The 23,930-nt window shown below is 36.7% G+C and overlaps 1 long non-coding RNA gene across 2 annotated transcripts in view; it reads left to right on the top strand.

Moving 5' to 3' along the window:
• The window catches only part of LOC140700219 (uncharacterized), a 390,592-nt gene that overhangs the window by 245,253 nt on the left and 121,409 nt on the right, over nucleotides 1-23,930 (top strand). For both annotated transcript variants that reach the window (XR_012078551.1, XR_012078550.1), the window contains one exon: nucleotides 4,503-4,561. This is a non-coding gene — a long non-coding RNA (uncharacterized lncRNA). The remainder of the gene's footprint in view (nucleotides 1-4,502; nucleotides 4,562-23,930) is intronic.

The following is a 23,930-nucleotide window of genomic DNA, read 5'->3' as shown; positions in this document are numbered from 1 at the left end:
TCAACTAAAGCTACATTTTTTTCTAAGTAATAAAAATAGTTTTCACTTATTAGCAAAGTTCAGTTCTAAAGCTACATTTTTGAGTGGGTGGGGTGTTTTGTGTTTGTTTCTCAGACCTCAGCCCACAGCCTCTCAAAAGTCTCATCTTTTAGGATGTCTTTTGTCAGTAAAGGACATTGGTATGGTAAAGGTAGGAGAAAGATGGACGGAGTGGGTAAAGTCAGCGCTGACATATGCATTTTAGTGTGAAGGGTGATCTCTGCAAAATCTGAAAATTATCCAAGGTCACTGACACACAGTTGAATACCAGGGTGCTATTTATTACATTATTTACTGTAGAATGGAAATGAGACAAAATTCCTTTGGGCCTTGCAAATATATCTCCCCGCCCCCTGAAATGTCTCTACAAATCTGCCAGGTAGACAGCAGTTCTTATCCCTTACCCTGACTCTTCCACACGTTACCTTAAAAAGAACAGGCAGGAAATATCCTCTTATACTTTATATTTACTGGTTCTGCCAAACACTTATTTGCCTCTGGGGGGCATTTCTAAAAACTGCAAAGGAAAGTATTTCAGCTCTTAGGGTTGTCAAACCAGATGGCTCAGGAATAGGAAGAGAACAGAACTAGTAACAGAAAAGAAAAAAAAAAGTCACTTTAATCAAGTCAGCTTTTATTGTCATGAGCAGGAAAAAAGGTCTAACTGGTTTCTGAATGGAATTTGGGAATGAAAAATGTTGACTTTTTAAAATGTATTTAAAAATTTTTATCTAGCTAATTTTCTTGGACAGACAGTCTCTGATCTTTGACCTAGAACAAACACTATAAAAACAAAATAAGTATCTTTAGAGTGACACTCTCAACACCAATGGTTAGTATGAGAAAGGTCGCATTAATTCATTGAAGAGTGTAGAAAAGACTTAACCTTAATTGAGGTAGGCATCGCCCATTTTTAAGGTCAGCATTTATTTGGAAAAGAAGGAAAGTATTGCAGTACTCAGAAATTATTGCATATCCAAAAATATTCTTTTGAATGAGCTCTTCAAAACCCTAGTATCAATATTATGACTTAGTGTTACACCAACTTAATATTATCTTCCAGGTTCTGTTGCCCAATCTGTTAGTTCCATTGCATCCTCAGTCACTTTGAATACCTTACTTTGTTCCTCCTTAATATACTTTATATTTCCATAGTGCCTTTTATCTTCTAGCATAATGCAAACATCAATTAACTAAGCTGCTCAACATCCCTGTGTGGGTAGAAGAGTCCTATTATCCTCATTTTGAAGCTAGGAAAAACAGGCTTAGTGAGATGAGGTGACTTGCCCAGCTGGTCAGTGGCAGAGGCAGAAATGATTCTCAGTTTATGATGCCTGGTTATCTGCTTTAACCAGCCGACATAACTTCTGACCTCTGATTTCCTTATAGCCACTCATGTGTGGAGTGAGGACATCAGTACTGACGTCCATTTGAAAAACCAGTCAAATTTCCAAATCCACTTCTGCTTCCAAAACCAAAAAACCCCAAATTGATTTCAACTGAAAAACTTCAAGAGCTGCTTCCAAATACATGCCTTAACTCTTATGTCTCAATGGGCAACTTAGCACCTAAAAGTGGTTTGGTGAGGACTGAACTGACAAAACTGTTCTTAGATCGAAAAGAAATGAATTTTTACAAAGAAGGAGCCAATGAAATTGAAAGTAGTCTTTGCTAATAATAATCAAAACTGCCATTCATTGAGCTCCTGACTTTCTCCTGTGAGCTAATGCTCATGTGTGTTTTCTCTTTTAATGCTGATAGCTCGATGGGGGAGGACTATTCTCATTCCCACTTGAGACATGAGGAAAGTAAAGCACACAGAGAGGTTAAAGTAAATCGTCGAGGTCAGACAGCCAGTAAGCAGAGCAGTCCAGACTCACATTGAGGCATTCTATTCCCAGAGTCCGTGCTCTTAACTGCTTCTCTCTAATTATCCCATTGCCTGGGTGTGAGGCCGTGTGCTTTTTCCTGCACATTAAAAATTGCATACTTCCTCTGACCCTACAGTAAACGTTTGTGAGCATCATGCCTGCTTTTTATATCACAATGGGAGTTTTAAGGAACGTAAGAATAAGGTGCCCTTTCTCCTCAATAAAATATATATCCATTTGCAGACAGGGGGCTTTTTTTTTCTCTAAATTTCTACTCCCATATTCTAATGTTGAGGGGAGTGAGTAGGTCTTCTCTTTTTTCTCAGATCTCCCAAGAAAGCTTCACACATGTTAGACACAGAGTAGACACTTTTTTCAATTGGATTGGATTTGACAGTTTCTTTCTTATTTTCCCTTAATACTCCTTGAAATTCTGAGGTTTTTTTTTTTAAATTCTTCGTTGTGGCGGCATTGGCAAAAAGAGGATCTATGCCTCATCTCTCCAAGTTAGAATTTCTATGACCTCTGGGGCAATCTATGCATCTATCTGAATAGCTGCGGTGGGTACAGAAGCCAGTAGTGCAGGCAAGGACATCCCAGCTGAGGATGAGTGGCTACGAACACCAGGATTCATGCAGTCCAATTCAGAGCCAACTCATCCTTTTCTACTTCTTTATTCCAATGGCCAAAATCATCACCACTTCTATTGAGTGTTTATATTGAGTTTGACACTATGCTCAGTGCTTCATCTGCATTATCTCATTTACTCCTCCTCCAAACCCTATAACATGGGGCTATTATTCTGATTCAAGTATGAAAAAAACTGAGCCACAGAGGCATTATATAACTTTCCGAAGATGGCATTGCTGTAAGTGTTAGTGCAGGTATTTGACCCAGGCAATCTGACTCCAGGGACCAAGAGTAGAATCTGTATGTTACTGCTTTTCTATCTTTAGATTCCTAGAAAAATCCTACTATTTAAGACATTTGTACACCGAAATCATTTTTATAATGTCTTAGAATAACTGAAAGTATTACAGGTGTTTTACAGCTAGTTGCTAAAGCAAACACTAAAAAATAGCTTTTAAAAAAGAACCAGGTTTTCTTTCACAACAAAAGGTTATGGGGCTGCATTGTGTTGGATGAAAGTGGCCATATGGAAATCCACATAGTGCCTGGGAGGAAGGGGAGAGGAATTAGGTCATCTTAGCTTGCATCTTGAGGATGATCACAGACAAGATCTCTTATACTGTCAAAATGGTTTCCAAACTCTTTGTAGGTAGAAATCATTCCCTGAAAGACAAGAAAAAAACTGGGAGGGGATCTGATTAAAATCTATATATCTAAGATTTGTGGGTTCAACTGGTTAGCAACTAAAGAGATGGCTTTTAAGGCCCCAGGGGAGGATTGAGTTTATCCTGGGTTATCTTTTCCTCCTGAATAGCAGTGTAAACTCCTGGGGAGTAGAAGAAAGCTGCCTTGCGAGACAAAGGCACAGGAGTTGCTTCTTTTCTCTATCAGATGGAAGAAAAGGAACTCTAGGAATCCTTTATAGTTAACTATTAAAATTGGTTTCTCCTTTTTCCCTTTTAAAACTTCTTTAACCTCAGTCTCTAAGAGCAATCAAGCAATAAAACTTCTCCCCAGGTAAGCAGGAAACACCAAGGTGGCTCACCTTATCCTCCCCTCTTCCAAAGCCAGCATCCAGAACAATGGCTTAAAAGAAAACTAGCTTGCATTCATTTGCCAGAAAAAGGATCTCAGGACTGGGTTATGTTTTCATCTTTGGTGTTGACCCCAAAATGTTAGAATTTCTTTAGGGCCTATGAAAGAGGGTTCAGAGTACAGAGAGATGAGAGGTGTGTGACTGTCTTTATCCACTATCCAAAGACCCTACCTACTGCTAGACCCCTGCAGTTTAGGGTAGAATTACCTGGGGCAACAAAGGGGATCAAGGGATAGGAGAAATAGATGTGGGTGAGGGTAGGCCCAAAAAACAAAACAAAACAAAACAAAACAAAACAAAACAAAACAAAACCAGACATGTGGAGAGGGTACTAAAGAAAAAAAAGAATCTTGGAAATCATTTCAGAAGAGTAACATGTATGGAAAAGGTAAGAGGAAGAGAAAAGAAAAGTGAAGCAAAATGTCTTAACAGTTCACTTGTGTCAACTATTTATTCAGCAAAAAATGCCATTGTTCAGGAAATATGCTAAACATTAGGGCTTCAAAGATGAATGGGACATAGGTCTAATCCTAAAGAATTCACAGTTTAGGTAGGAAGACAAACATGTAAATAAATAATGGAATATATACATTAACATTATTCTTAGTTGCACATTATTTCTTTTTGTCCTTCACATGGGGCAAACTGGATCCCATGAAGGGGCTTTTGACTTATTGGTCCTCCTGTTTGAAATGCTCTCCACACTTATCTCTACATGCCTGGCTACTTCCTATTATTCGCATCTCATCTCCAACCACCTTGTTGAAACAGCACACCCAGTCTCTCTCTATACTCAACCATTGTTATCTTCCCCAAAAGTCTATTTTCAAGATCTGAAATGATCTTAACTTTTTGTTTTCCCACAGATTCAAAATCTATCACCCTCCACTAGGACGTAAGCTCCTTGAGGAAGGAAACGTCAACAGTAAGTCACTGATGAATTCATAAATGTTTATTGACTATTTGACTAACAGATTGACATAAGAATGTTATAAATGGTGTAAGCATAGGATTCTGTGGTGCCAAAAGACATACAAAACTCCATTATGTGAACATTAAGGAAGGCTTCTCAGATGAGGTGATTTTGTCACTGTTGAATGTGTGAGGCTGAATAGGTGTGCAACACATGGGCAAGGGAAGCAGAGCCAAGGGCTCATGTGATAAAGTCATAAAAGAGCCCCTACTCCTTCTGGGGAGTGCCTTTCCCTTTGTGTGTCTGGAGTAAAGACAATGCTGGAAGAATGTGACAGCCATGGTAGAGTACAGTCGTCCCTCCGTGTCCATGGGGGATTAGTTCCAGAACCCCAGTGGATACCAAAATGCACACATGGTCCAGTCTTCTATAAAAATGGCCTAGTACAGTCTGCTCTCCTTATCCATGGGTTCTGCAGAAATTCCATCAGTGATTGGTTGAATCCGTGGATGTGGATTAACTGGATTTAACTGTAGTTAAAAGCACAAGCTTTGAAGCTAGTCTTTCTGAAAGGACAGGCATACCTCATTTTATTGTGCTTCACTTTATTGTGCTTTGCAGATACTACTTTCTTTATACATTGACTTGTGGCAACCCTGTGTTGATCAAGTCTATTCGCACCATTTTTTCCAACAGGGTTATAATTTAAGGCATGTACATTGTTTTTTGGAGACATGCTATTACACACTTAACAATCTAAAGTATACTGTAACATAACTTTTATATGCAACGGGAAACCAAAAGATTTGTGTGCCTCATTTTATTGCAATACTCACTTTATCACTGTGGTCTGGAACTGAACCTGCAATATCTCTAAAGTATGCCTATACATCCTGGTTGTTCTTCTACTAGTAATTAGTGATGTTAGGCAAGTTATCAATCTTTACTGTGCTTCGGTTCCCTTATCTGTAAAATGGGAATTTATTTGATTTATGTCATGTGTACCTCATGGGATTCTTGGGAGGATTAAGTTAGTTAACATATGTAAAATATTTAGAAGGGGGTGAGTGCTCAAAAATGTTATTATTGGCAGGGGGTGATGAGAAAAAGTAATTATAACTATGTTACAGTCTTATTTTATTTTAAACATTTTGTATTTAACTAATTTAATCTATATTCGCTTATAAGGAAGATACTATTATCACCATCTTATAGACAAGGAAACTGAGAGACAGAGAGGTTCAGTAATTTGTCCAAAGTCACACAGCAATTAATAGCAAGGCTGGAGTCTAAATGTAGGAGGTCAGGTTTTTGAATCTTGCCTTTCATCATTATACGATGCCACCTCTTTGGACACTTAATTCATAGAGATCCTGTGAGGAAAAATAAAGTATATAAGTGGCTCATCATAGGGCCTGGCGTATGGTAAGCAATGTGATATGTATTTTTTTAAAATATCCACAGACCAATGGTTAGGGAGCTTTTTAGCAATAACTGGTTGAATTACTGCTGAGCAGGCAGTTGAAAGGTGGAATAGCCATAATCACTTGTTTGACCTTGATTTCTGATGGGAGTACCAAAGCCTTCTTGTGCCCAGCTGTACTTCTTAACTAATTAATTTTTTAGAAATCTAAGTCAATTAATTATAAAGTAATGGGTTGTTACTTCCAGCTGCCAATTTTTCTACATCGCAAGCTGTATCAAATTAGTTAACTTAGTCTATCTCTTTCTTGGAAACATACTGTTTGCCCATTTTATGTTAATTTATGTATATAAGTTCTGTGAATAACAAGTTATACATTATGCTGTGAGAAATTGTGAAACTGGCCCTTATGGACATTCACAATAAAATAAAATAATATAATATAAAAATATCAGAATGTCAAAGAGAAACCACCTTTAACATACCTAATCAAAGCTGATAAATAATCAAGCAACCAAATTAGACAGGGATTCCATAATGGAACATAATAAATGTCTTTAAAATGCTAAATGCTTTGAAGTGTGTAAAAATCTGATGATTTGGTGTCAAAAGCGTCTTGATGTTGAGGAAGATGGAATAAAAGCAGAATTAAACGTGTAATTTCATCTATTCCACATAAAGTGTTGGACAGCCTTAACACAAATGTAAAGAGATGTATTTTCTTTTACAAAGAAGCTATCAATTCCCTGTCCCATTCTTCCTTTCTTTCCTTCTATCTTTGAGGAAAAGGTGTCCCTCTTATCCAAGGCTGAAACCTCCATCAAAGCTCTGAGTCCCATTCCCTCCCACTTCTGAGATTGTTGCATAACTCCCCTATTTTCCTTTGCATTATAAATTGCTACCTCTCCTGGCCTCTTTTCAGCCTACAAAGAGGCTTATATCCTTCTGCTACTGAAAACAGCTTCCCAAGGCCAAGCACTGCACCACCACCGCAAACTATGTTTCTAGCCTTACTTCACTCCAAGAGGAGTCTCAGCTCTTGTGTTTACTTCTGTATCTGTGTAAAGCCTTTCTAGAGAGCTAAACTGCTATGCTCTACATGGATTATGCACTTTACTCATCATCCACATAAAACCCTTTGCATAGTAAGTACCTAGCGAGAATTAGCTTTTGTGGTGGTTGTTATGGTCATTTTGAGCAATGGCATATCATACTACTTCAGAGAGCAGGTTCCAAAATCAGACATTACAGCTCAAATCCTGGCTCCACCTCCTTGTAACTGTGTGACCTAAAGCAGACTACTCAATTTCTGAAACTTTGACCTTAAATATAAAATGTAGATAGTAGTTGTAACCACCTCATAGTTTATGAGAGAAACAAATTAAATGAGGTAAAGCATTTAAGTGCTTATCACTAGGTCCAGAACATAGCAAGTAGTCAAACATGCCTTTTAAATACCCAGTATAATACTGTAAGTGTATATTTTATTCATCCTTCTCTCTTCTGATAAGTACCATGAATTTCCTTTGGGGGTTAACTTTCCTCCATGCTCAGTTTTGGAGGTTGGTCTCTACCTTTGACTTCAGAGGTGAAACATGTAACTCAGGTCTGGCCAATCCAAGCACCAAATTTCCTTCCTAAGAATGTTAACCAGGCCTGGTTAACCAATACTGAATTCACTTTCTGGGCAAGTGTTTTAGGCCTGGCTAATCAGATCACTCAGCCCTCATTCTGGGCATATGACCCAGGTCTGACCAAATCAGAGCACTGAATCCCCTTCCTAGGTCATGTGACCCAGCCTCTCCAGTCAACATAATCCCACTACTTTGGTCTCCTTGTTCAGTGTACAAAAGGGACTTTGTGAAGTTGTTTCCATTGGAAGGAGTTCCCAGATTTTTGTAGGAATTATTAATAAGAGATATTGTCTCTTTCCCACCCAAGAGGATGTGATATGGAGAGTTTCTGGACCCATCTTACCGTCATATCAGTTGGGAAGGAAGTTAACCCGTAGAGGGGAGCAGAGCTAATCCAACAAACCTGACACTGTTTGAGCCCCTAAATCCATAACCAGCCATGATTGATGCCAGCCCTGCCCTTGTGTTTTTAATTCATTTATCAGAACATTTATTTCCAGTGTAAGCTACTTTGCATTTTTCTATTACTTGTGAATGAAACCAATGTAAGTGCTTATCGTGGTTTAGCATGGACAGCTGTTGAAGATAAGGACCCTTTCACATATTAATCTAGGGCCTTAGAAGAATTCAGTCAATGTTCAATAAATAGCTGTTGCACAGAGGTGAAAATAATTTGATGAAGGTGATAGAGGGGTATATTCTGCACCCAGACCTCATTATCTAGCTTACCCTTTAGGCAAGGCATGTACTGCAGGACTGCACAGATTAATGTAATGGCCAGCCTAAAATGGTAATGGTCACAAAAGCCAGGAGGGAAAAATAATCCTTCATAAATTCGTAACCTCCCTGGGGTCTAGAAAAGTGTTTGCATTTGAATTCCATCTCTTCCAGTTACTAAAGAAGGAAACAAGTAGTTGGTTTAGCAAAGTACTTAAAGTAGCAGACTAGATTAATATGTCAGTAAAAATTTCCAGAGTATAGTCCTCCCTTGCTATCCAGAGGCAATTGGTTCTATGACCTCCTCCCTTCCCAAAACTTTCGGATACCAAAATCCAAGATGCTCAAGTGTCTTACATAAAATTGTATAATATTTGCATATAACCTATGTATACTTGAAATCATCTCTAGATTATCTACAATACCCAATACAATGTGAACAGTATGTAAATAGTTGCTGGAACACAGCCAATTCAAGTTTTGCTTTGGGGAACGTTCTGAAGTTTTTTTTTCTGAATATTTTCAGAACCCACAGATGTAGAGGGCCAAATGTAATACCCACCCTGACAATGGAAAATTGCACACCTCTGGTTTTTAAATTACTTATTTTGTGACCTTTAAAAATTATCTTTTAGAACTGATTATTTTCTCCAAAAGCAACATTTTCCCAAGTTTATAATGGGAACCCGTGGGGTGAAAGGAATTTAAAAAAATTCAATTTTCAACCAACTTTTATAATTCTGAAAATTATCTAGCTTAACTGTGCCTAAAAATAATTTAATGATTCTATAATTTGCAAAAATTACTCCTATTCCCTCTGCTGGACATAAAGATGAGGAAAAAATGAGGCAGCACACGAATAAGTAAAAAGAACACAGGATTCAAAAGGAAGGTGTATTTAGTTGAGAAGTCTAGGGCAGCTAGGGAGAGGTGAAAAACAAGAGACATTCAACAGTTCTTGTAAATTGTTTATGTGAATTGAAGACATGAGAAGTGAGTGTAAAATTAAAAAAGAAAAAAGTTACTTTGATGCAGATGGCCACAGAAATAAATTCAGAGAAAAAAATTTAAAAGCCTTGCAGGCATGGTCCCATTCCTTCTGTTGCTTTGCAGCACAGGAACACAACAAAGAAAACTGGACCAGTTAGAAAATCACAGTAGCCGGTATAACCAGAAGGGTCCTTCCCATGTTTGGCACACTTTCCAGGCCTAAGAAGGTTTTCATTCAAAAAAGGGCAACTGTCAGACAATAAGCTGCCTCCTCAAGGGTGAGAAAGATTGCTGTCTTTTCAAAGTGGCATCTGCAGCTGCTGGTCCTTCAAGTCTTTGCTAGTCAGGGCCCCTCCTCTTTCTTGTAAAAACTGGCACCAGTTTAATTATTTTTGTAAATTTTGTCCTCCATTAGCTCCACCGTGCTGTGATGTTAAAATAAATCTCTAATTTGAGGATTCATTAAGCAGTTGTTACTTATGTGATACAATAGATGCCTGAAATTTGCTGTGTTGCTGCATTGGTATAAGAAACTAGAATATTCCAGCCAGGCGGGTTTGTATTTGTTTCACACTGAGGTTATGACATGAGGGAACATAGACGTATAGCTTGAAAATGCGTCAGTGTTTGTTTCTCATTCATTCAACAGATATTATTGACTGTCTATTCTGAGGGTACTCTTAGAACACTGCACAATTGCCATTTCATGGAGAAGACATTGCAGTGAGAAAATCTCCTTTTTCTACGATTTTTCTAGAATTAGTGAAAAAGCCTAGAGGCTGATTCCTTTTAATGTATGTTTTAAGTGTATGATCTACATACATAGGTGCTAGCTCTCTCCTTTTCACTTTCCAGATTTTAGCAGGGAGGTAGGAGATGGCAAATCTGAACAGCATAGCCACCCAGTGTTGTATCCACTGGGTATGCAGTGTGTAAAGTCAAACATGAGCAACGACAATGGCTTGTAGGAAGTGTGAAATCAGATATCCCTTCCCTACCCCTCCACAGTTTTTTAATTACGTGAGTAATTTTGACTCCACTATAGCCAACCTCTTCTCTCTCCCTTTTTGAAGGGCAGGATAATTCTATGGCCAAAAACATCATCAAAAAATTATTACCTTTCTGCTCAATCTCTCCAAGTCAAGAGAAAGTTGAGAAGTAGTGTCTCTGGTCAATTTTTAATGAGTAAATCTAAGATTTTGTTTAAAAGAAATAAAGCTCCTTTCTGATTTTTAAATATATTAAAAATGTCTCTATATTGTATGCTGAGCCCTAAATGTCAACTTTCTAAGATAATACAAGTTAGATTCATTTATGAAGAAAAGAATGTCATGGGGGTAAGACTGAACACCACCTAGGGCAAAACATCTTCACCAAACATCAAGTGGTGATCCCCACAAAAGATGCTGAAATAAGGACTCAACCAGAGAACAAGAATTATCTCCACTGGTGAGAAATTGGCACCAACTACAAGCTGAAAAAAGAATCCTACAGTTTCTTTCCCCAAAGGTCACTCCTGGCCACATTTTGTCTCTGAAGACAGAGAACTGAAATATTATTTGTTCTCGTGAATTATTTTTTGTTCCTTTATGAAATTCAATAGAATAAAAATAACCGCTGCCCATTATCCTTTGCCTGTCAGCTCTACCTGGGCTGAGGTGGTGGGAAAGGACAGGAAACACTGTTACAGATGTTTAATAGAAGAAAGCCATTTTTGGAATGTGTTTGCATGACTCATAAAGAGCAGTTATTCTTAGCTTTCCCGTCACAAGAGATAAAGCTCTTTGTCCTATAATACAGACTTCTACTTAAAAGGAAAACCCAAGGTCCATTCAAAGCTAGAGCCCAATAATAAGCTGTCTTTATAGTACCTGTCCCAAATCCCTGGAGTTATTTTATATCACTCTTTGCGAACCTAGAATGTAAGGCAAAATTTTATTCTGTTTGACTTTTCAGTTGTCAGGGTTATGTGACCTGGAATGATAGAAACTACTTAATGTAGTAGCTGTGACTCTAATTCAGTTATAAGAATCATCAATTTAGCAGTACAATTTAATACAATTAAATATGGTATACTATACAGAAAATTCATCACCTTTTTGGATCACCTCTGAAGAATCAGATCTTATAATCAAACTTCAGTCTAATATGGGTTATATTTTGGATAAGCTTGTCTTGATTCCCAGAACCTGTAAACCAATAACATTTTGAAGCAATTTACTAAAGGCTGGCATCACTCTTTGATGGATTAAATAGCAAGAGGTCAATGGAGCCTGAAAGGACTTTGTTGGAATTAGAATGTATCTTCTGTCCAATTTGCTTCTGAACTTGTTTCTTGCACATTCATAGATTTCTCTCCTTTGGGATATGTTCAATTCACCAAAATGCATCTTTTCCCCCAGACCATTCTAGCCTGTTTTTTTTTTTTCTCCCCTCAATTCTTTCAACATTCATTTAACATTTGTTAACACATCTTTGTACCAAACTCTATGTTGGGTTTCATGGATAAAGTGATAGAGGTCCTCAGGGAGTTCTCAACCTAGAAGGGAAGACACATAAGGAACATGTTGTAATACATAATGATAAGAGTCGTGAGGGTAAGAAGCTCACAGGGCTGTGTGGAACCAGAGACGAGGTGCTCAGCTCTCATGGGCCAGCATATGCCTCTAGTGGAGGATTTCCACTTCCATTCAGAGAGAGGTAGGACACCGTGGGTATCTAGCAATTATTCCCAGGATCAGTGGATGTTGACAAGAGGGTGAGCCTTCTATGTGTTCATTCTCATCTCTTAGGTCTCACTTTGTTAACTCCTTCAGGAAGCCTGCCCTGACCACCTCTTTCCCAAGTCTGGACTGGGGACAGTTTCCTACTGTGCTGCAATTTCACCTGGAGTTTACCCCTGTGGTACTTCTTATGAAATTGGAATGGCATGTACTCAATGACTTAGTATAGTTTTATATTAGGTACCTCTGGAGTCCCTATTCTCGTTGATGATGGTGGGAGAGGAGGAATTTGTCCAAAGAAAATTCAACGTCTTTCAGATTAAAACGGTTCTCTTTGTGGAAAGTGTTTTCTCAATTCCAAGCTCAAATTCTGTATTAGGGCTATCTCTGCCTTTTTAAAAGGAAGAGGTCTTCCTTGCCACTATCTTCTCCCAGAAGGCATCTATAGAAAGTGAAGCCTATTAGGTTCACAGTGTCAGGGCAGAACTCTTGTCCGCACGTTGTACTCTGGGTCTTCACTGCCCTGAAAGAGATGCCTAGCATCCCATAGGTCATACATATCGGTGATCCCAGAGGTACGACTACTGCTCCTGTGTCTTGCGTTCTTCATTGTTGTTTTATGATGCAATATTAAGTAAGTATGAAATATTTATATATATACATAATTATAAAAAAGTGTACGACAGCTTCCATTTACTCACCACCCGGTTTAACAAAGAACTTTATCTTACCTTAACCGTCATTGTGTCACAGGTGCCTTTCATCTTACCCAGTTCTCCTGTTGTTCAGGGGAGCATGATGTTGCATTTTGTTTTTATAACTCCCTTGGTTTTCTTTATAGTTTTACCACATGTGTTTTCATTTTTAAACTTATTTTTTTACTGAACATCATGTTCCTGAATTCATCCAAATTATTGGGTGTAACTGTTTTTTAAATTTTTCTCAGACATAGTATTTTGTTACATAAAGAGATCAGGATTTATCAGTTCTACTAATAATGGACATTTAGTTTCTAGATGTGTGAGGTTTGTTTGTTGGTTGGTTGGTATTTATAAACAATATCTCCTAGTGAATATGGGCAAGAATTTTCTAGAATATATAGCAAAGTGTGAAATTGCTATGTCATAGGTTATGCACATTTTCATCCTATTAGAATGTATTCAGTTTTTTCCAAAGTTGTTGTACCCATTAAAATTCACATTATCAGTGCTTAAGTGTTCTGGTTGTACCACAGCATCACCAGCACTTGAAGTCAAACTAGTTAGTGGACATGAAATGATATCTCATTATAGATTTAATTTGCATTTCCCTAATTGCTAACAAGGCTGAGCAATATTTCTTAAATTAATGGTCATTAATGATTCCTCTTCTGTAAAGTCTTTTCTTCCTTTTTGGATTGTTTTTTAGGATGGAGGTTTTGTAGGAGTTCGTTATATGTTTTGTGTCCATCTACTTTGCATTTTATGTATTGCAACTATATTTTCAAATCTGTGGTGTGTCATTTCCCTTATGGTATATTTTAATGAGCATAATTTCTAACTATAATAAAGTCAACTTTGTGAACCATTTAGTAGGGATAATTTTAATGTCATTTAATACATATTTTTAAGACAGAGTACGTTATATGATCTTCTCAATGTTTTATTATTTTGACTTTTACATTTAAATTCTTAATTCACGTAGGATTAAGTGAATTCACCTAATCACTTAATTCTTATTTGGGAGGAAATGATTTTTTGTAAGCTGTGGGGTAAGGAATATGATTTCTTTTTTTCTATATGAAAAACCAATTGTCCCGCTCTACTTAATTAAAAAAAAAAATCTTTCTCCCCAGATCTCAATACTATCCCTGTTATAAATCAGTTTTCCATACTATCAAAAGTATGTTTCTGGACACCTTTTTCTGTTCCAATGGTCCATTTGTCTTTTTTTACACTAATATCACACCATTTTAATTATTAAGGAGTTATCAGTCTTTATATCTGATAATGGAAATTCAGTCACTGATCTTTTTTCTCAGGAGAGTTCTGCCTACTTTCAGGTTTTTCTTTTCAATTTAAAATTTAAAATTAACTTGCCAAGTTTCACAAAAATACCTATTGGGATTTTGAAATTCATGTATTTATAGTATTGAGGTTTTGAATTCACAGAAGTGATATACCACTTTATGCAAGTTTCTTTAATATCTTTCAATAAAATTGAATTTCTTTTTTGTATTATGGTCTGACACACCTGCTCCCAGGTATTTAATATTTCTTGGGGATATTATAACTGGCATATTACTATTATTATTACATTTTCTTCTTCCTTGTTGCCTGTGCCTAGAAGTGATTTTTATATTTCACTTTGTATCTATAATCATCACCAAACTTTCTGTTGCAAACGATATTTCTTTCTTTCTTTGCAGTCTTTATATCTCTCACTTCTTTTTCTTGTCTTATTGCCTTAGGCACAAAATTGAATAAAAGTGATGCTAGAATGCAGCCTTATCTTTTATGATCTGAAAGGAAAGATTTTAAATAGTCCATTTTTGAAATATTTTCTGAGTATTTGTCTGGATCCTGCTTATTAGTTAAAGAGTTCTTTTTTGTTCCTAACTTACTAGGTGTTTATATCAACCGATACTGAGTTTTATCAAAAGATTTTTATGATTCTATTGAGATAATAACCTAATTTTTTTCATTTAAGCTTTTTAGACTTGAAGTATAATTGATTTACAATATTGTGTTAGTTTCAAGTATACAAAGTGATTAAGTTATATATTTTATTATTGTATATGTTAATCCCAATCATTTAAACTTTTTATATTAAAAATTACAATAACTGACGTTCAAATGTTAAACAAGACTTGCATTGCTGGAATAAGTCCAAATTGTTCAAGATATATTAAGCTTTTAATATAGTCCTAATATTTTTTGCTAATATTATATATAGAATTTTAAAATTTATGTTCATGATTAAGATGGCTCTATAAATTTTCTTTCTGTTTCTGTACATGTCAGGTTTTGCTATCCAATGTTAACTTAGCCTTCTAGAATTATTTAAGGGAAGATGTTTTCTCTTTTTTTTTATTTTGTATTCTCTACAATATTTAGTGTAAGATCAAAGCATTTGTTCCTTCATTGTTTGATAAAACTTGCCCATAAGACTATCTGAATCTGGTGTTTTAACTTAGGGTAGATTTTAAATTACTGCTTCAATTTCCTTATGGTGTCTTTTAGGTATTTACATTCTGTACAAATGGTTGTGTTACCCAAAGAGTTCTACAAATTTGTCTTAAACGTCTATCTTCTCTGATCAAATTGTTCATCTAATTCTCTTATTTGTCATCTTTGCTGTATCTCTGGTTATAGCCCTCTTTTCATGTTTTGGCCTCTTTTATTTTGTTTGATCAACCTTGCCAGAGGTTTCTGAGTTTTTTAGTTTAGTTTTTTCTCTTTTTAAGGATTTGGTTTAGTGAATAATTTTTTGATGTTTTCTGTTAATTTTTTTCTTTTTTTTTCTGTTTCTTTCCATTTTTATGGGGATACTTTATTCTGTGCTCTCTTTCAAATCATTTGAGATAGGATCATGAATATAAATTTCATTAATATTTGCATCATTCATGTGGTCCTTCTCTATATTTCTTTGTATTTCTGTATTTCTTTGCCTTCTGATTGTAGTCTAAGCTTTGTAATTTGCTCTGGAAAATAGAATGTGAGCAGAAAGGACAGTATGCCAGTTCCTTTACTTCCCAGTCTGAGTGGAAGCATTAAGAGGCATTGTGAATGGCTGGCACAGAAGCTAAACTTTCAGTCACAGAGTGAAAGGACAGCAGAGCAGAGCCCAGCCTATTTAAAGCATCCAGCTGAACAGCAGCTGACCTGAGATTCTGTGTAACATGAACAATAAGTTAATTTTTTTGTTACAGGCACTAAGACTTTGCACTCACTTGTTATCATAGTAAAGTTGACTAAAACAGATACTGGTATCTTAAAGTGAGGTGCTCTTATAACAAGAAGCTGAAAATCTGTGTATTGACCTTGGGTCCAAGAGACAGGTTATAAATAAATTGTTATTAAAAGCTGGAAAATTGGTGACCCACAGTATGCAGCAGCAAAATATTTAAGTAAAATGTCACCTGCAACAATTTAGAAAGCAGATAATATACCTAATGAAGAACTAGCTTTGGGGGAAGAGGTTTTAAAACAGAATGTTACTCGTGTCACTTGGTTATTTTCTTCCCCAGAATTGTCAGGCAAAGTCAGCAAAGGTTGGGCTGCTTTGCAAGCAGGGAAGAAAAGGAAATGAGTGCAAACAGGAATTATTGGGGTTGCAGAGCCAGAAAACAGAAATGTTTCCAATTAGTCAAAGAAAATTGGAAATGCTTTGAGCAAAGGCATTAAAAATTCAGATGAAAATACATTCCCAAATAAAGGGCATTCATAATCTTTTTTAAAAAACTCAGATTGGTTTAAGGTGACCACTAGACAGTTGGATAAAATGCCTTTGCAAAAAAGAGATGCCCACCATTTCCTTGAAGCCTGGTAGCTCAAGTAATCTGTAGTCTAGAGAGAAAGGCATATCTCAAAAGAATAGGAGCATGACTATTTGCACTTGTTGCTGATTGAAGTCAAATAATTTTTTTAAAGCTACATTTTGGATAGACTTTTTACCAAAAGTTCTAATAGCCCAGGTTGAAAGAGACTCACTATTAAAGCATAAACCATTTTTGAGACCCCCAGTTTCCTACAAGTAGGGAGCAGGCTTAGCAAGCTGCTCAGCCTCCAGAGACGCATACTATCTAATGCACTGACAAGATGTGGCTGAGGAGTGTGATAGAAATAAAGGCTCTTCCAGAGAGATGATTCCACCACCTAGAAAAACAATGGATTGGGAAAAATTAAGGCCACATCTAGTAACATTTCTTATCTTATTTCCAGTGAGAGTGTTTGTTGCAGTTATTATTCACTGTCCCACGATTGTATCTTGAGAGAAGTGCACTTTTATTTGATAGATCTTCAGATCTTCAATCTATGGAAAGACTGTCATGAGACCCTAGGTTTTGCACTTTGTGCCCAGATTGGGTGAGATATTCAGAATTTCTTCCTTAGAGGTGGGAGTGAATATATTTTGATTGCAGAAGAAAGGAAACAATGTGTTTGATCACGAAAGCAGACAGTAGAGTATTTCCTTTAATACATCTCAGCTCATTGACTTTGGGCTTCAGTGTGGACCTCCTTTGACAATATGTCAGTTCTGAGTAGAAGCTTTGAGATATAAATGAGTTTTCACCAGGTCACTGGTTCTTCACCTCAGCAACAGCAAAAGTGAAGGCTGTGTGTAAAATTCAAGTTCAGGTTCACAAACAAACAGAGATCCCTTTAAGAAATTGTCTGATAAATTATTGTCTCTCCTATTTACATGAGATTACTTTTGTTTTTAATTTACGTCAGTGAGTTTTAAATTGTCTTGTTTACAGGGTGGAGAATTCTTAATATGGCATTACAATAGCAAAAGCAATGACTTTTTGGCCTTGCAGAGAGGAAATCCAATACTATACAGGGCTGCTGGACTTCAGGGTGGTGCTTTGTTATTCTGCAGAAAAAGCCTGTCAGATTTGTCAAGGCTTAATTCAGAGCCAAAACAAAAATAAGGACTGCTTGGGAAAAAGCTTCATGTGCCTGAGAACAGGACATGTAGTTGATCAAATCACAAACTATGTATTAAGCACCTGACAGATTCAATGCATTTTATTATTCCCTAGGATTAGTCCTTCCCTAAACCAGTTACACAAACCGGTATCTAATCCACAACTAATCAAAGTATTCCAGAATGTTGTCAGCTTTTTTTCTTTTTAGCGAGAACTAAAGAATAAATCAAGTCTCCTGTGGCAATGAGCATACCAGCCTTCAAAGAAGGCAGAATTATTGGGAAAAGAGTAGACAGAGGTAAAGGAAACATAATTCTATGATCTCTGTGCTGTAAAGTTTTAAGCAAAGTCAGACTCTTAACAAAGGATATGAGAAAGTACTGGAATGTTTGACAGAAGGGCAGACCCAGGGACGTAGATTTATGTGAGCCATGTAATAAAGGAAGATTTAAATTTAGATTGTTTGAGCTTTGAATCAGTAGTCCTAGCCTACCATCCCAGGACGTTCTTATTCACATCTCAGCCTCACGTGGGCCAGTACTTTTCATGCTCAAAATACTATTATTATTACTTTGTCATTATTATTCTATGCTTCATACACTGAGAATAAGATTTAATAGTTAATCTTACAGAATAAAACAAATAAAAACAAAAAACAATGCTCAAACTACATCTAGATATTTTAAAATATAACCTAAAAATGCATTTGCCAACCATCCTTCTAGGGCTAGCCAGCTCATAATTCAAGAATGACCCTTGGAAATCAAAGGTTCCAATTTATTCTCATTTTATAATAAAAATAAGTTATAGTCCATGGTAGGTCTTGGTACAACATTGCCAACTTCTCCTGCACCCAAAATAATTGCTAGAGTGACCCAAATGGACCTCAGTAGCCCTACTTGAATGATAAAACACAGAAGTCATATGCAAAGCAAGTGTAAGAAATATCCCCTCGTCTGTGCAGTAGTCTGCAACCAAATAGCAGTATTGGAATTGTTGTCATTAATGAGATGAAAAACAAAATAAAACAAAAAGTGTTGGCAGTCTATGGTGTCCTTCTAACCACCATATAGTATGCAGTTTGCAGAGTGAGCCCAGCTTTACATACATCCCCAGCCCCTCTTACTAATTATTCATTAAGCTTATTTCCCAGCTGACTTCTCATTTCCATAACCTATTTTCCTCTTCACCTTTCTACCACTCTGCTCTAGTTTTAATTTTTTTTCCTTTCTTACTCTCTAATGCGAAAGTACATTATGTCCCTAGATAACACATTTTTTATATTCAGGTTAATATTATTAGACTAAAACATTCCCCTATACCACCATTGGTCCCTGAAGCAATCCTGAAATGGCAGTCCATTTAAAGCAGAACTCCAGTCAAGATGCAAAGGCACAGATCCCTCAGCTATAAAAAGGGTACAGATTTCATTGTATGTCCTATTCGTGTTATTCATTCTAGAGGCGATGGAGCCACTTGCTTAGCTATATTTATAGTATCAGGGAACATGAAATCCAAAAGGTAACCTCTTCTTTTATGTTTATGGTAAATCAGGTACTTGAGAAAGGTAACAGCCTGGGCAGGGAATCTTAGCTCTTAGGTATAAGCCTCCAGCTTAATATTGACGTGGGGTCATGAGTGATTCATTCAATTTTTGTAAGAGCCTCTGTTTCCTCATCTGTAATTTGGAATTACTAAAGCACTTATATTAGCATTGCTGGGAAAGTAAATGAAATAATACACAGTTCCTCACACATAAGGAGGGTTCAAGAAATTTGTTATGTTATTATCATCATCACTATTATCATGAATAATACGTCAGCATTATCATAATGAAGTCTTCACCAACTGGAGAACAAATCTCCATGGAGTCCATTCAATGTCCAAAATACAGATTGAAAAGGATGATCAGAAGGCATGTGCTCTGGCTGGGGTCTGGGGTATATTGAATAGGAAACAGATGAATGCTTGACCTTTCCCTTTATTCATCAGTTTAGTGCATTAAATTTGATCGATGAATCTCTTAGGTCTATTTGAATCAATAGTCTCCGCCATATTATTCTCTTGATATTTATTTGTTAGAAATATTGAGTCACTTGATCTTTAGAGGTCTCTAGAGTTTCCCTCAGTCTGAATTTTGTTAATTGCATCCCTGTGAGTTAGTAGGTTCCTGTGTTCTCTGTGTTTCCTGTCAGTTTTTAAATTTAAGGCTTGATCAGATTCAGATTTGAGTTCTTACAAGGCTTCTCAATGTATGATGTAGTATTGTTCATCAGGAGGCATACTGTCTCTCCTTTAGTTTTATACCAAAATTGATACTCAGTGTCTTGATCCCTCATGGAGATCAGTGGTGGGGCAAGGAGCAGTGAAGAGATAATACTGCAATGCTATTATTCCTTCATTTATTTCCTAGAATATTTCTATAAAAGAAACCTTCTTCTCTACCCATTAATTACCAATGGTACATTGGAAAGGCATTTACCTAAATACATAAATACAATAGAAGGAAGGTGAGGTAAATGCTTGATTCCTCCCTATTTTTTTTCACTAGTTTTAAAAATAAATAATTGGTTCCCTAGAATTCTGGAACCAATACATTTGGTTTTGGTGATTATTTTTCTTGTAAGTATTACTAAGAATCAATTGATTAAAACATATTTTGTATTAAAGTCACTGCAGTTGGCATTCTTATTGATGATCAGATTGTTCCATCTTCTTTCTGATAAAGTTGATTTTATTGTAATACATGGCTACTTGCCCAGTAACTGAAAGAATAATCAAACCCAAATCAGTAAATATGAAGAAACTTTAATAATGACTAACAGAGTTATATCATTGTACATACAAAGCACTGCTCAAACAGCTATAGAACTTTTTTTTCCTAGCACAATTGGAATTATTCCATCTTTTGCCAGTGGGATCCTCTTTAGGTTGATTCCTGAATCCTTTTAACATAACCTTAGTAGTGCTTGATAGCTTCCTTGCTAACTCTTACAGTAAAATATTTCAAACTCACCTGGTACATTTCCTATCTCAAGCACTTTGGTTCATTTTAGTGGGAAACAGAATTTTAAGACCAAACTCTGAAGTGCAAGGGGGCTTATTGCTCTTTGGTTAGCCATGGGTTTTAGGCCTTTTCATCAGACTAAGTAAAAGTTCTGCACCCAGTTCTACCACTGGAGTAGGGTATTCCCCCATACATCCAACAAGCAATTCTCAGACACCACCTGGGTGTTCTACAACTCAACTCAATTCAGGCACTAGCTGCTCAGAGATAGCATCCAATTCCACAGGTTAACTGTTCAGCCCTACAAGACTGCCCCTGACACATACTTTAGATCCCACTTGCAAGCCCAGGTTGTCCTCTGTGCTTCTGACTCTGCTACATGTTGAAGGTTCCAACAACCTCCTCCTTGGGTTCTATTAATTTACTAGAGTGACTCACAGAACTCAGAGAAATATTTACCAGATCGCTGGTTTAGTATAGAAGGATATAACTCAGGAATAGCCCACTGGAAGAGATGCCTAAGGCAAGATACAGGGAAAGGGCATGATTTAACGTGCAGCTCCTCTCCCCTCCCTTGAGGCTGGGGGGTCTTGTAGCACTGAAAGTTCTAAGGTTCTAGTCACAGTGTTGGTTTTCCTGGCAGTCAGCCCCGATCTTAGGTGAGGATGTTGCCTCATTAACATAACAAATGACCCCTTTTGGGGTCATCACTTCGGAAATCCCAAGGATTTTAGGAGCTCTTTGTCAGAAACAGCGAGTGGAAGCAAAATATATATTTCTTATTATAAACTGCAATATCCTACTAAGCTAAGATTTAATTTTAAGATAAATTACACCAAAACAAGGTATATTTAAAGAAGTTTGGCTTATATTCCTGTCTTCTCTACCCTATTCTCTCCCTCTCCCTAGAAGTAACCACTTCTTTTAATGTTACGCTTTTTCTTCATTGTTTTATTTTTATATAGCATACTATACTTAGATAAATATATATACATTTTCTCCGCCTTGCTTTTCTTCACTTCACAATATATCCTGGGCGTATCTATAGTAGCACACAGAGATTTTCCCCATTCTTTTTTATAATTGCATAGTACCTCCATTGGATTGTTAGGCCATAGTCTACTCAACCACTCCCTTATTGATGTACATTCAATGTGGTTCCAGTATTTTAATAGGATAAAATGTCCTTCAATAACAGTCTTGAGCAAATGCGTTTTTGAATTTGTGCTAGTGTACGCTTGAGACTGACTCCTAGTGGAATTGCTGGGTCAAAGGGTAAATGCACGTGTAATTTCTAGATTTTTCCAAACTCCCGCCATAGACCTTGTACTGTGTTGCCTTCACATTGACAGTGTATAAGAGTACCTATTTTCCCACAGCCATCCAACAGTTCATGTTGCCAAACTTTTTGATTTTTGATCATCAAATATCTTAATGGGTTTTAATTTGCATTTCTCTTACTATAAGCAGTTTTGATTACCATTCCATATTTTCAAAACCCTTTGCATATCTTTTTTTTTGGACTATTCATTTTTCTAGCTCAATTTTCTGTAGAGTTATTGGTCTTTTTCTTCTCCCATTATATCAAATATTAGGAATGTTTGGGAGATAAACTGAAAATATGTTCCTCCGTTTGTTATATTTCCTATCTTGAAAAAAGTTTGTATAAATGGATATACAAACATACACATTTTTATTTACCTTTATTGCTTTTGAATTTAGAGTTATATTTAGGAAAGTTTTTACCTATTTCTATTTATAGAGGAATTCACTCATATTTCCTCTAGTACTTGTATGGTTTTGTAATTTTACATTTGAATTTCTTATGAAGTTGACCCTTGAACAAGCAAGGAGTTGGGAACACTGGCCCTCTCAGCAGTCAGAAATCCAAATATAACTTACAGTCAGCCCTCCGATTCTGAGGCTCTGCATCCTCAGTTAGTATAGTACTATAATAAGTAGTTACTGAAAAATTCCTATGTAAGTTGACCCATGCAATTCAAACCTATGTTGTTCTAAGGTCAACTGTACATATGAAAGAGTGAATCTGCTTCTGTTTTTTTCTCATAAACGATTTATCTTGACATCATTTATTTTATAAATTCATTTTTCCCCTCATTTGAGATGCCATCTGTGGTAGGCAGACTAATGCCCCCTCCTCTACAAAGATATTCAAGTCCTAATCCCTGGAACCTGTGAATATGTTTATATGGCAAAGGGGAATTAAGGTAGCAAATGGAGTTAAGTTTACTAATTAGCTGTCCTTAAAGTAAAGAGATTACTTTTATCTAGGTAGGCTCAGTATCATCACAGGGACCTTTAAAGTGGAAGAGGGAGGCAGAAGACAAAGACAGAGTCAGAGAAGGATTGAAATGCTATGCTGCTGGCTTTGAAGAGGAAGGGAGGTGCCACGAGCCTGTTGGGGCCCATGGTGGGCCACCCCAAAACATGCCTCGATAATTACTTAAGGAACGGCCAACACAAGAGGGACACCCGGACCCTCCTTTCTGTCTTCCTAGACGCAGGAAATAAATCTCTTATGTGAAAGGTGCACTCCCTGCATCTGGAGGTAGGAGGACACCCTTATTGCCAGAGAGAGGGAATTTGGGCCGAGCAGCCTGTATAAACAAACCTTGTTACTTCCTTAATTTACTACCCCAAACTCAATCTCTGTTTAGATTCTTTTTCACTAATTGAGCATCTAAAACCTAAATTTCTTTGTTTTGTCAATTCCTCACAAATTTATTGTTTCTTTTTCTAAAACATACAAAAGCTGCAGCTTTGGCCACTTCTTAGGACCCATTTCTGTGAGACCTCCATTTACATGAATTAAAATTCATTTCTTTTTCTCCTGTTAATCTGCCTCATGTCAATTCTGTTATTAGTCCAGCCACAGGAACTTGAGAGGGGTGGAGTTTTCCCTCCCCAACAAGCTGTGAGCCATAAAATGCAGGGGGTCCTGTTGAAGGTAGAGAAAGCAAGGAAATGGCTCTCTCCTAAAGCCTAAGGAAGAAAAGCACCCCTGCAGACACCTTGATTTTAACCCACAGAGAACCATTTCAGATGTCTGGTCCACAAAACCAAAAGATTACTAAACTTGTGTTGTTTTAAGTCATTAAGTTTGTAGTGATTTGTTAGAACAGCAGTAGGAAGCTAAACACCATCTTTATCCTAAACTAAATTTAAGAATTAATTTGGATTTGTTTCTGCATTTTCTATTCTATTCCATCAGTCTGTCTTTCCATGTGCCAATAT

This window comes from Vicugna pacos, chromosome 12 (genome assembly GCF_048564905.1).
Source record: "Vicugna pacos chromosome 12, VicPac4, whole genome shotgun sequence".
Taxonomy (NCBI): domain Eukaryota; kingdom Metazoa; phylum Chordata; class Mammalia; order Artiodactyla; family Camelidae; genus Vicugna; species Vicugna pacos.
This window is presented reverse-complemented; position numbering and strand designations above follow the sequence as displayed.